This window comes from Urocitellus parryii, chromosome 2 (assembly GCF_045843805.1).
Source record: "Urocitellus parryii isolate mUroPar1 chromosome 2, mUroPar1.hap1, whole genome shotgun sequence".
NCBI lineage: Eukaryota > Metazoa > Chordata > Mammalia > Rodentia > Sciuridae > Urocitellus > Urocitellus parryii.
In genome coordinates, this window is record NC_135532.1 from 134,612,957 (window position 1) to 134,626,944 (window position 13,988).

Below are 13,988 nucleotides of genomic sequence, written 5' to 3' on the forward strand. Positions count from 1 at the left end.
TAAGAGTTGGTGACTTTAATACCCCAACTCTCCATAATAGATAGTACAACTCCACGGCATAAGGGAATGGAGACTTAGCATTACAAACTGATCTAAAAGGCATAACACTCCATCCAGCAACATAACACTCCATCCAGCAACACCAGAATACACTCTCTTTTCAAGTGCACATGGAATAGTTCTTTAGGTAAAATCATATATTAGGACACAAATTCTCAATGAACTTTAAAAGATAAGGTAGGACAAAATACCTTCTCCAACAACAACAGGATGAAGTTAGAAATCAAGAACAGAATTAACATGGGAAAATTTACAAATACTTGGAAATTAAATATACTCTTAAAAAATCAAAGACTCCAAGAAATCACAAAGGAAATTAGAAAAACTTAAGGACAAGTGAAAAGGAAAATACATTATAAAACTCTTGGGATACAGTGAAAACAAACCTTTATAAGGAAATTTATATGTATAAATGCTTACATGAAAAAACAAGAAAGATCTTAATTCAACAACTTGCTTTGCAAATTAAGAAACTGAAACAAACTATTCAAAGCTAACAATAAAAGGAAATAATAAAGATTAGAATACAGATCAACAAATAGAGAAAAGAAAAATAATAGAGAAAACCACAGTTGATTCTTTGAAGATCAACATAATTGAGAAAACTCAAACATGATGAACATAAAATAAAAAGAACACTCAAATTACTAAGTGAGAAATGAAAATTGGAACATTAGTATTGTTTTTACAGAAATAAAAAGAATCATAAGGGGGTATTATTAATAACTGTATGTCAAAAAATTGGATAACCTAGAGGATGTGGATTTAGTGGATTATGTCTAGGAAGAGACATAAAACCTATGCAGATTAAACCATGATAAAAAAGAAAATCTGAATAGATCTGAAACTGCTAAGGAGTCTATACCAGTATAAGATCAGAAAAAAAAATGTAGTTTTTGCTCATAACTCAATAGAACACAGAATACTTCAAATCTGTTCACCAAGATATGTGGGAATTTCTCTCCACACATCAAGCAAGCAATCAATTCTGCAGCAGACACCAACAGGGTGACTGATAATTGAATTCAAATTTGCAACTATCTACCTGAGATGGAGTCAGATCCCCTAGGTTGATGGCTCAGTCACACATGATTGCCCCTCATTCCAGATGTCAATCACAAGCACACATCATAATCTGTGCTATTGAGCAACCTGCTATAAATTAGGGTTCTTATAACTCCCTCCTTGGGTTCAATTAACTTGTAAGAATGACTCAACAGGGCTTCAGAAACAGTCGTTTATTAATGTTCACAGCACCTTATTCATAATAACTGAAACAGAAACAACCCAATGTCTATTGAGTGATGAACAGATAAGCAAAATGTGGTATATAATGTGGAATATTATTCAACTCTATAAAGGAAGGGAATTCTGACACAAGCTACAACACACTAAGTAAATTAAGGCAGAAAGTGAAAGATAAATACTATGATTTTACTTACACTGGTTCTTAGAGAGTAGAATGGTGATTGCCAGGGACTAGGGGAACAGAATGGAGAGTTGTTTACTGAATATAAAATTTCATTTTATAAGATGAAAAGAGTTCTGGAGATAGGTGGTGATGATGTATGTAAAATAATTATGAATGTATTTAACATCATAAAATTGTATATTTAAAAAATAAATGGTAAATATTATATGCATTTCATCATAATAAAAAGTTGAAAAAGAGTTTTCAAAAAATTTACAATAAAATTATTGTAATAAAATTTTTTAATTTAAATTACTTGATATTTTAAAACCATAAAGTGATCATTCTTAAACCTATCTTAAATGTCTAAAAAGTGAAAGTATTGTACCTTTGAATAAGTGTCAAGTAGACTTCTTTTAAGATATATACAACAGATTCTATAAGTACATTTGTTGTTGACAGAGAACAAAAATAATCACAATAGTCTAAGGCTGGTGATGCAGCTCAGAGGTAGAGTGCTTGACTAGCATGTGTGAGGATCTGGGTTTAAACTACATCTTTAAGACTGTCCTTTCTAGCAATCTTGTAAACTCACATTTGGCTTGACAACCACACTTCAGCTTCCATATAGTCTTCAGTAGCATTCCTGAAATTTATTTCCAAAACTATAAATTTGCTGAGGCTATTTGGCTAGACTATCGCTTCTTTCTACTGAGTGAATTAGCAACAGGTAATGTAACTAAGTGTTAAGGAATGTGGCAGGGAATCTTTGCCACATTGAGGTTTTAAATTTTTTAAAAAAATATGCTCTTTGGAAATCTAAACAACTGTTTTCCAATCTAATCTTCTTTGAAGTGTTAAATGAAATCAGATCAGCATATTGTTTAAATTCAGTTGTATAAGTAAAAAAGGAGCTTGTAGATTAGCAAATTGACAGAATAAAGATCCATGTTCTATCTACAACACACCTTCCAAAGCCCATCATTTTATGCTTTAAATATTAACATTAATTAATGATGGATTTAAGAGCTCTAAAAGCAACATGTATAAGTCAAAATTCACTGCATGCTCAAAAATCCTGGAGTCAAGCCCAGTGCAGTGGCACATGAGTGTAATCATGTGCGACTCAGGAGGCTAAGGCAGGAGGATTGAGAGTTCAAACCCAACCTCAGCAACTTTGCAAGGCGCTGAGCAACTCAGCAAGACCCTGTGTCTAACAAAATATAAATAAGGGCTAGAGATATGGCTCAAATCTAGAGTCAAGGTTTAGTTTACAGAATGCTAAAGTTCCCCCAAAGAGATTCAGGTGATAGAGTGTTTAATAGGTATACAAAATCAGGTGGTAAGTTTTTATTTTCCACTTAAGATAACTGGAATTTTCTTCTTAAACTAAAAACTGTTCAGGTAACATGAGTTTTTGTTTGATCTAAACAGATCTTCTTGATTCCTAGCTTTAGTTTGTGTTGACTATTTGTTTATAGTAAATGAAATATATTCATTTTACAGTAAAATTGAAAATTTCAACAGAATATCAAGTTTACATTAAGTAGTAATTAAATTTCATTTATTCAGGGATTTTGCTATTTTTACTTTCTACATATATTATTGTTTTCTTCAGAAAAGCATCCAAAACTCTTTTTCTGTTTTGTGAAACTCCATTTTGTGTTCTCCTCCTTTTCAGTTAAGGGGTTCCTTCCATTTAAGAACTTATCTCCTTGTTTCACATTAATAAAGGTTCAATGACAATCTGTTAGCCCCAGTCTGAAGGTTTAGCAAAATTGAAACAAAATGGGATTCTTATCTTCCCACCTGCAAAAAATTATCACCTCAAAAGGTACAGAAAGAGGTGCCCTTTAAGACTTTGCCCTGCAGGAACCCCTTAGAGAGATGTAAATCATTTAAAATTTTCGATTGAGATATCCTCCCCTCCATTTTCTTTCTTTTCTTTTAATTTGAAGGGCTAGGTGGTGGAGGCAGGCAGTCACTTCTGTCTGATAGTCTTTGGTTCTTATAGTAATTAGGAAAGAGGACTGTTTCTAATCTCTACCCCCTTTCCCTTTCACTCCAGTCTTACTGTTTTCTTATTTGTCTAAATGTCTTCTAATTTTACATTTGTCAAGTTGTTCTCATTCTCATTAAAATTCTAGCTAAAAACCCATTTTCAAAAAGTTTTACCCTAGAGAGGCCTAGCAAAAATTCCTTTCATTCCATCATATTAATTAAAACCACCTTTTCCTTAGGCTGTTCCACTGTAAAAAATAATGTAATAAAGTAGATTTAAAAGAAATGCAGTGAAAGCAGAAACAGAGGAGAGAAAAGTGGGAGAAATGGCGACGTGTTTTGGAATCTTTAACTGTAAGCTCACGGTGGGTGGAAACTCATATATTAAGTAACAAGTTTGACTTTTATTCTCAAGTTCACTCCTCAAATCCTTATTCAGACTCCCTTCCTCTAAAATTGACAGAACTACAGAAGGCAACATCACACAGTTATTAAAACTAACCAGAATGTATCCATCTGGTGTGCCTTTCAGGAATCCAGCCCACTAATCTCTGCTATGTGTTTGATGACTCAACCCCTCAAGATGTAGCAGAAGGAAGAATTTTCTCATTTTGCAGAACTGCCAAATCTCATTCATTGGAGCAAAGGCTTCTCATTTGGGGCTCATTTTTAGACAGTTGTTTATCTGTTTACATACTTAAAAAATCTCCCTCAGTGAATGGAGTTTGTCATGAATTTCTAAACAGCGAGTAAACATATTCCTCTGTTCTTAAGCTACTGATACTGAGCAGTTTTATTCTCATCTCTAAAATCCCTCTCTTCCTTTCTTCCCACCCCCCCTTCCTTCCTCCCTCTCTTCTCTCCTCCTCCCGCTTTGAACTGAGCCTAGTTTATTCTTTTATCCTTCTTCCCCAGCCTCCACTTCCTCCTTCCCTCCTCTTTTTTCACCTCAGTTACATCTCAGTGTCATTTGTTACTTGGGAGGCTCCAATATCTTCTCTTCCATTATGATATCTATCTAAATCAAGCGATGTGAAAAAAAAAATCCTTGCTTCATTGTGGGACTTCTTTTAAAATGATAAACTTAAGCTTCTCTTCACTATCTCCCTCCTCCGTTTAAAAATAAGAAATTTTCAAGAAACAAATACCCAAATTTCAAGTAACCTGCGTAAGCGACAAAGCTATACCCGGAATTCAGCCCCGAAAGCAATGCATTTAAGAAAAGAAACTTTTTTTTTTTTCGATACAAAGAATATTTGCAAACTGTATGCGCATTACAAAGGAAACTCCTATCTTTGATGAGACACCATGGGGCAAGCTTCCAGTTCTGACCACTTTTTAAAACATGCCTTCGCCATTTTTGACCCTCTTGCCACTTAACCCAATTCCCCGAGGCCCCTCTTCCCACTTGGCTCGGCAAACCTGTCTTTTATTATGACTCAGCCCCACTCGGCCCGCTCTCTCGGCCAAGCGGCTGACGCTCACGGCGGAGGCGCCCGGGCTTGCCGCTCGTGGACGAGGGCTCGCGCCCCGGCTCGCGCCCGCTGCTCCCGCTTTACGGCTGCTGCAAACCCGCCCGGCCCGGCAGCCGTACCGCAGACGAGCCCGCGCCCGCGCCGCTCAGGTAATCGGAGTCCTTCTCTTTCCAAAGTTTTGTCAAAGCCAGCGCGGCACTCTGAGGCGACGCGGCCTCAGCCGAGCCCTCCACCGCCCCGTTCCTCTCCTCTCCCTCCCGCTTGGGCTAGCTACTTGGGTCCCGGGCGCCGATCCGGCGAGAAGTAACGGGGCCGTGGGGGCCAGGGCAACCGCGGGGCGCGAGCGACCCCGTGGGGTGGCGCGCTGGGCACCTGGCTCTGCAGTCCCGGGGCCCAGTGGAGGCCCCCGCCCACCATCCGAAGCTGGCTGTCTTCAGAGCCAAGCCCTGTAGCTTCCGAGTGCTGGCCTCTGACATCCACACATGCACGCGCTCCGCGCCGCTGGGCTGCCAGATGCGGCTCCCTAGCGGGACGCAGGTAAACACTCCAGCGCTGCAGACCCGCGCTTTAGGAAGGCTCTCTCCGACTGCCGCCCCCGCGGGTGGAATGCAGCTCCAGAGGACGCGCAGGACGGCTTTTCAAGGAAGTTTATGAGAAGCTCTGAAAACAGCAGCCTGTGATTAGAACCTACGCTGCTTTTATCCCAGTGTCTGCTTACTACAGTTGCCCTATGGTTTCATTGTTCCATAACTCGCCTTCCTCCTTCCCCGTCTTTCCTTTTTCCTTTTTTTTGGGGGGGTAGCTTATCTTTTAGTAGTATCTTGTGTTCTTTTGTCCCTCACTGTTAGAATACCAAATACACGTAGTATAGTATCTTTTGCATTTCTCTTTTTAAATAATTGGTCTTTGCATCCTGAGGACTGTAGTCAACTGTACACAAAGTTACTGGGTTGAAGTTAGCCTTGCAGAACACAGAGAAGATGTATTTGTTTGAAACCATCTTAGAAACCTAGGTAAAGATGTAGTTTCTGTTGCAGTTAAGCAATAAGTTACTGTAGTATTTACTCTGGTCAGCACAATTCAGTAGCGGCGCTTTTGTCTGTCAAGAGCTAATTAGTGACAGATTTAAAAGAAAAGACTGTGTTCTCGTCCTCCACAGATTCTATATCCAGGAGAAGAAACACTTATGAGCACTGGGAGAATAGGGAGGGGTTAAAGAAAGGGTTGGGTTTTAAACTGGCAATTGAATAGGATTGTCCCCATTTCTTCTCTTTCTCCTTTAAACATTCTTAATGTTCAAAGAGGTTCTTTTACTACCAGTTTAATATGAAAGTGTTAAACTGTTCAAGGACTTTTCTCCTTTACAGTCCATAATCCCTGATCTCAAAATTCCTGCGAAATATGATAGTAACTCTTCTTGATAAGGTTGAACTAATGTATTTCAGAGACCACATAAAAAACATTTTCAACTTTTATTACAGAACCAACAAGAGTGAAATGAATTATTAGTTGCTTACATAAATCGTTATCAGACTCGCATAGAGAATTTAAGGCTTATTTATTCATTTAACAAACATCCAGTGCATATGACATGCCATACACTGTTCTTAACTCTGAATAAAGCGAAGAACAAATTTCTGCCTTCTTGAAATATGTATCCTAGAGGAGGGAGATACTATATAAAATAAATAATAAAAATATGAAGTGATACTATCATAAGAACTTTGGCGAACATAAAGCAAGGAAAAAATTTTTTGTGTGTGTTTAGAAATTTGAATACAGTTTTGAGGTGATTCCTTAGAAGAAAGTGACATTTCAGTAGACTTAAAGCAGGTGAGGGAGTGAGCCATAATCTTATGGGGAAAAGAGCTTTCTAGACACACAGACTAGCAAATAAAAAGAATCAGGGACACCATTAGATTATTATAATAATCCATGTGACAGATGATGGGTTATACTTGGATGATAGTGGAGGTGGTGAAAATTCAGATTCTGGATATGTTTCGAGAGTATAAGATACATATTTTTGTACAAAATTTGCTGATGGATTTGGTATAAAGTGTGAGAGCAAAATAAATTAAGGAAAACTTAATTGCCTGAACAATTGAACAGACAGATTTTAATTAACTGAAATGGACAAGATGCAGGAGGAAAATTTCGTGGGATTAAGAATTTGGATCATGGTGCGTTAAGTGTTAGTCATGTTTTAAATATTCAAGTGGAGATGACCAGAAGGCAGTTAGTTGGAAGGACAGGCTAACAATATACATTTAGGGTTCTTTATTGGATAGATTATTATAAAAGTGAAAAGATTAGATGAATTCATCAAAAGCCTGTGGGTTTAAAAATTTGAAGAGGACTAAGGACTGAGCCTTGGTGCATTTCAACATTACGAGATGAAGCAGAACCAGTAAAGGAAGTCTAAACAAGAACTGTATGTGAGGTAAGAGGAAAAGCAAGAGTGTGGAATCCTGGAAATCAATAAGGAGGTATTTGGAAGTAGGGGGCTGGTGTGCTGTTTTTAAAGATGAGGATTGAGAGTGGATTTAGCAAAGGAAATTATTGATGACCCTAATGATAGCAGTTTTCATGGAATGATAGGAGTGAAAGCTTGTTTGTAATGCGTGTGACCAAGTAGAAGGAGAGAAATTGTAGAGGATGATAGTATGCATGACTTCAAGGTTTTTGTGGAAAAAAAAAAGTTTTAAAGATGTGCAAAACAGTGTTATGATTTGCTTTTCTCTAATTACTAAAGATGTTGAAAACTTTTTCATACATTTGTTGATTGCTTGTATATCTTCTTAGAAGTGTCTGTTAAGTTCCTTAGCCCATTTATTGATTGTTTTTTTTATTAAGGTTTTTGAGTTCTTTATGTATCCTGGAGATTAGTGCTCTGATATGTGTGTGTGGTAAAAATTTGCTTCCATACTGTAGGTTCTCTTCACATCAATGATTGTTTCTTTTGCTGAGAAGAAGCTTTTTAGTTGGAATCCATCCCATTTTTTGATTCTTGATTTTATTTCTTGCACTTTAGGAGTCTTGTTAAGGAAATCAGGGCCTAATCCAACATGATGAAGATTTGGGCCTGCTTTTTCTTCTATTAGGTGCAGGGTCTCTGGTCTAATTCTTAGGTCCTTGATCCACTTTGAGTTGAGTTTTGTGCATGGTAACAGATAGAGGTTTAATTTCATTTTGTTACATATGGATTTCTAGTTTTCCCAGCACCATTTGTTGAAGAGGCTATCCTTTTCCAATGTATGTTTTTGGCATCTTTATCTAGATTGAGATAACTGTATTTATGTGGGTTGGTCTCTGTGTCTTCTATTCTGTAACATTGGTCTACATGTCTATTTTGGTGCCATACCAAGCTGTTTTTGTTACTGTTGCTCTGTAGTAAAACTTCTGGTATTGTGATGCCTCTTGCTTCACTTTTCTTGCTAAGGATTGCTTTGGCTATTCTGGGTCTCTTATTTTTCCAAATGAATTTTATGATTGCTTTTTCTAATTCTATGAAGAATGTCATTCGGATTTTAATAGGAATCGCATTAAATCTGTATAACAGTTTTGGTAGTATGGCCATTTTGACAATATTAACTCTGCCTATCCAAGAGCATGGGAGATCTTTCCATCGTCTAAGGTCTTCTTCAATTTCTTTCTTTAGTGTTCTGTAGTTTTCATTGCAGAAGTCTTTCACCCTTTTGTTTGATTGATTCTCAAGTATTTTATATTTTTGAGGCTAGTTTGAATGGGGTAGTTTTCCTAATTTTTCTTTCATGGATTTATCACTTATGTATTGAAATGCATTTGATTTCTGGGTATTGATTTTATATCATGCTATTTTGCTGAATTCATTTATTATTTCTAGAAGCTTTTTGGTGGAATTTTTTTGATCTTCTAAATATGGAATCATGTCCTTGGCAAATATTGATAGTGTGAGTTCTTCTTTTCCTATGTGTATCCCTTTAATTTCTTTTGTCTGTCTAATTGCTAGAGCTAGAGTTTTAAGGAGTATGTTGAATAGAAGTTGTGAAAGAAGGCATCCTGTCTTTTTCCTGCTTTTAGATGGAATGCTTCCAAGAGGGTGTGCGGAGAAAGGTACACTCATACATTGCTGGAAGAACTGCAAATTGGTGCAATCACTTTGGAAACTAGTGTAGAGATTCCTCAGAAAGTTGGAATGGAACCACCATTTGATCCAGCTATCCCACTCTACAAAGGACTTAAAATCAGCATACTACAGTGACATAGCCACACCAATGTTTATAGTTGTTGAATTCACAATATCTAAACTGTGGAACCAACGTAGATGCCCATCAGTAGATGAATGAATAGAGAATCTAAGGTGTATATACACAATGGAATATTACTCACCATTAAAAGAGAATAAAATCATGGCATTTGCAGGTTAATGGATGGAGTTGGAGAATATTATGCTAAGTGAAGTAAGCCAATCCCAAAAGAGTAAAGGCCAAATGTTTTCTCTGATTAGTGGGTGCTGATCTATAATGGGGGGCATAGGAAAAATTGAGGAACTTTGGAATGGGTAAAGGAGAGGGTGGGAAGGGGTTATGGGGGTAGGAAAGATGATGGAATGAAATGGACATCATTACTATAGGTACACAAATGATTGCATGAATGGTGCATCTCTACATTGTGTACAACCAGAGAATTGAAGTGTTGTGCTCCATTTGTGTATGATGAATTGAAATGCATTCTGCTGTCATGTACAACTAAGTAGAACAAATAAAAAAATAATAATAAAGTTTTAAAAACCAGTGTTATGTTGTTGTACTAATGAGAAATCCAATGAAATGGAAGAGTTAATGATGTAGGAGAGAGGGAGCAGTATTTTTAAGTAGGTGAAAGAGGGTATTTATGTTCTACAGGAGAGGATATCTGTGTCTAGGATTATGGGGTGTTTAGTAATTAAAAAAAAGGCAAAGTGTGTGGACACATCCAGGTGGAGAATGTAGATGTTTACTTTGGATCACTTTTCTCATATTTTGCTTGACAGTCCTGGTGCATGAGTAATTTATAGGAATTGTTTGATTTTCCTAAAAATTGTTTTCAGAGAAATTTGATGAAAGAATACGTCGAGATTCTAAGAATTTCTTGATGAAAAGAACTTTGTCTTTTCTGAGGAGAGAAGAGGGAAATTTGTTCCCTGAGTTTTATTCTGGAGAAGACTTGGAAAACAAGTTGAAGTTACAAGATAAAAGTTAACTGGGGGCAGTGGAGAGGAAATAAGGCAGGCTGAATCCTAATGTGAAATCTGGGAAAACCTTTGATGAGAAGGATGATATCTTTGAATCTCACCTCCTGTGTATTGGATAACTACAGTAAAGTTCTTAGGACAATACTGTCATTATCCAAGAGACCCTTGATTTAAATAACTAAGTGTGATGAAATGGAAAACAGTGTTATTGCTGGTAGTGAATCTAACAAGGGAGAGGTGGGTTTAAGTCTGGGAAGAAATATTAGCAGGATTACATTTCAAATTGGCTTTTGAAAATGAAATAAGACTGGATTGGCAACAAGTAGGCTATAGAAAAATATAGCATTTTGAGAACATTGCCCATGGATATTGGATCAAGATGGAGAGAACTGTTAAAGTTGGAAAAGATAACTTGTTTGAGGTGACTTTCCTTCAGTTATTTAGAGACCATTTATTTGTTGAATCTTTATTATAACACAGGGATCTATATAAAGTTTTAGCAAGGGATGATGATAACCACTATTTAAATGACATCATCTCTGCCCTCAACATTACCATTTCTGGTAAAGAGTATATACAAATATTCTGATATAATTGATAAATAACTTATGAAGAATACTGAGTATTTCAAAGTTGTTGGTTTAAAAAATTTATTATGGGAATTATTAGAAATTCAAAAGTAAAGAGAATCTTTTAATGGATCCCACTGTACTCATTGCCCTTCAAAATCTATCAGTTTTCTGCTGATCTTATATGTTGTGAGAGTGTAGAGAAAGGAGACATTGTTTCTGTTGGTAGTTCAGGACAGGAAGACTTCTTGGAACCTCTCCATGATAAAAAGAAAACAGAACATTAAAGAGAATTGTTGAGTTCTTGGTTATAGTTTTGTATCTGTCAATGGCTTGCTGGATAAGTTTCTGTCACACCATCTTTCTATTCTTCACTCTCATTCTCTGAAGAGTGTGGTTATTCTGCATTAAGGGGCTTGAAACTATGGTCCATGGGCCTAATCCTAAAATGTTTATTATCTGGCCTTTTACAAAATGCCTTTAAACCCTTATTCTACATAAGAGTTGAGATTCCATTAGCTCCAATAATGCTAATCTATTGGTAAACTAAAACTTTGTAATAGTAATTAATATTTATTAAGCATTTACTAAGTACTAGCATAATATTTTGCATGGAACAATTTACTTAATCCTCACCAAAACCCTAGAGAATAGTTTCTCTTATTTTTACAAGTGAAGAAACTAAGGCATAAGATGGGTAAATAACTTCCTCAAGTTAACAGTAAATAATGGGGCTAGGCAGTACTATTTCAGCAACCAACCATATTCTTTTTTTGTTGTTTTAATATATTTTTAATTATTAGTAGACCTTTGTTTTATTCATTTATACGTGGTGCTGAGAATTGAACCCAGTGTCTCACATATGCCAGGCAAGTGCGCTGCCTCTGAACCCCAGCCCCAGCCCCACCTCCAGCAACCACATTTCTTAATCATAATGATGCATTATCTTTGGTCACATAGAAAAAGAAGTATATATTAAAAGAATTTCAGCAAATCACAGAATGAACAGTAATTTGTACATCAATTATTTGTACTCAAGAAAGGCCCTATATTGTGATTTTAGGTGTAAAAGCTTTAAGATGCTGATGAATCCTGAATGTATGTTGCAGTTGAATATGTTGCTTTGATAGAAGATTCTAATACAGCATCATTTTCTTAAGAAAACAGTGGATTTTTGAAAGCAGAAACTCAAAAAGTAAGCATATATAAATGATATATAGAATTCTATCATTGTTTCTGCTGATAATACAGATTTCAAGAGTCCATCTCTTTAATATATGATATGATTTGTACAAAAGATGAGGAGTTATGGGCCCAAATTTCTGGATCCAGTTCTGTTCCCAAATAGTTTTGTTCTCAAGTTCTTCTCCTGGCCTTTCTTAAGTTATTTATGAAAAGTGAGGAAATGGCTTAGATCATCTTTAAGACTTCTGTGGCTCAAAAATATGGTTGTGTAATTTTATACATAGTATATTCAAAGAAATAGATGAAATAGCTATCTGGGAAAAGTAGGATTGTTAAGGTAAACATTTAAGCTCCCCTTCTGTATACACACATAAACATACAAATATGTGTAAACATAAATATCAGCTAGTACATATAAGTATAAAATCACTGTGATTTATTTTTATGTGTGATTTATTAGAAGCATTAGTCGTTTTTGATATGTAGGTAAATAAGCATCTGCCCTATGTTTGTGTGGTTTTGTATTTGTACAAAGTAAGAGATTTTTTTTCCCCTCAACCAGAAACATGCAGTTGTATGGAAAGTAAGTCTTGATGAATTCCTTGACCTCTGTGTTCTGGCAGTGTGTCTCATGTTTTCTTTAGCAAAATTTGATTCATTGCTCAATTTGTCTGCCAGTTAAAAGCAAACAGTATGCCTGAAACAGGGTTGTCTGTTTTCTACTGTTGCATGGGATTATTGATGTCAGACAAAATTGTAATTTAATTGTTTTGACATTTTGATCTGAACAGTTCAGATAAGAAAGGAGATTCATCTTGCATAAAAACCTAGTATTTTGAGCTCAGCATGTTTTTTCCTAACTACTTGCTATATACATGTTATATTATTTTTTTTTAAAGTTACATTTTTATCCTAATGGGAATTTATGCTCACAGTATTAATTACCAAAGTATGATTCAATAGGAATATATTACAGATATGTTAAGTTTTTGATGTTCAGTCATGAAAAACTTTAGAAATGCTATGTTTTAAAAACATAATGAAAATTTCATATTTATTTTCATTGAATATAAGAGCACATTTTTATATTATAGTTGACTTTTTGCTTTTTTATAATCTTGGCATACAAATTTATTCATAAATGTCTTCAGTTTTAGGACTTTATTAATCCACACTGGTAAACTGATAACTTTGCATAAACTGTGTTCTTTTACTCCTGTGCATTGTGTATAGTTATCACTGGTGGTGACTTCAGTACATTCCTAAATGTGTTTGGGGTCTCTTTATCTTTTTATGCTTAGAAACTAGAGATAAAATCTAGAAGAAACACTTATTATATTCTGTATTTTGTGTGTGTGTATATGTATTTTCATTTCATTTTATATATCATCCAGTAATTTGATAATATGTTGGAACATATCTGGTTCTAAAAGCACTTGTATCCTATTCAGCTCTATAGGGCCCCATTCAGGTTTTTTGAAACACTGAACCAAACCTGAAAACATTCTTTCATAGATTTCTGAACTCTCAGAGTGCTTAAACAGAAGTAAACACCCCTGGGGCGCTAAAACACTTTTTTAGTCATAGGAATTGCTTGAAATTGCTAATCACATTTAGGTGATAAAAGCCTCTTTTACCTGACCTTCTCTAGCAGTGAAGAGATTATTAAAGAGATAAATTTGGGGGCAAACTTGAGAAAGCTTGTGGTCTTGGATTCTTTTCCTAAGCTTTTGCTGGAGTCCAGAACATTTGAAAAAATAAGAGCCAGGTATTTTTAAGCAAAATCGCTTATGCCTATTCTGGTATGTACGTTTATGAAAATGCCTCAAGACTTTACTGGTTCTTTTTGAGATGAGAAAGTATAAGTGCTGTTTCCTATGGAATTTCTCTTTATAGGAGATGAAAAATACCTAGATAAACTCTTTAAGTAAGCTATTGTTGGGAATAATATAATGCTAGCAGTCATCCATCTTGTAAGAATTTTTCCAAAGAAAGCCTAGATGTTAGGGGATTAGAGGATCCTTCAAAATGGGCCAGCTAAATTCTTTGTAAGCCACTACTTAGAAGCTAGA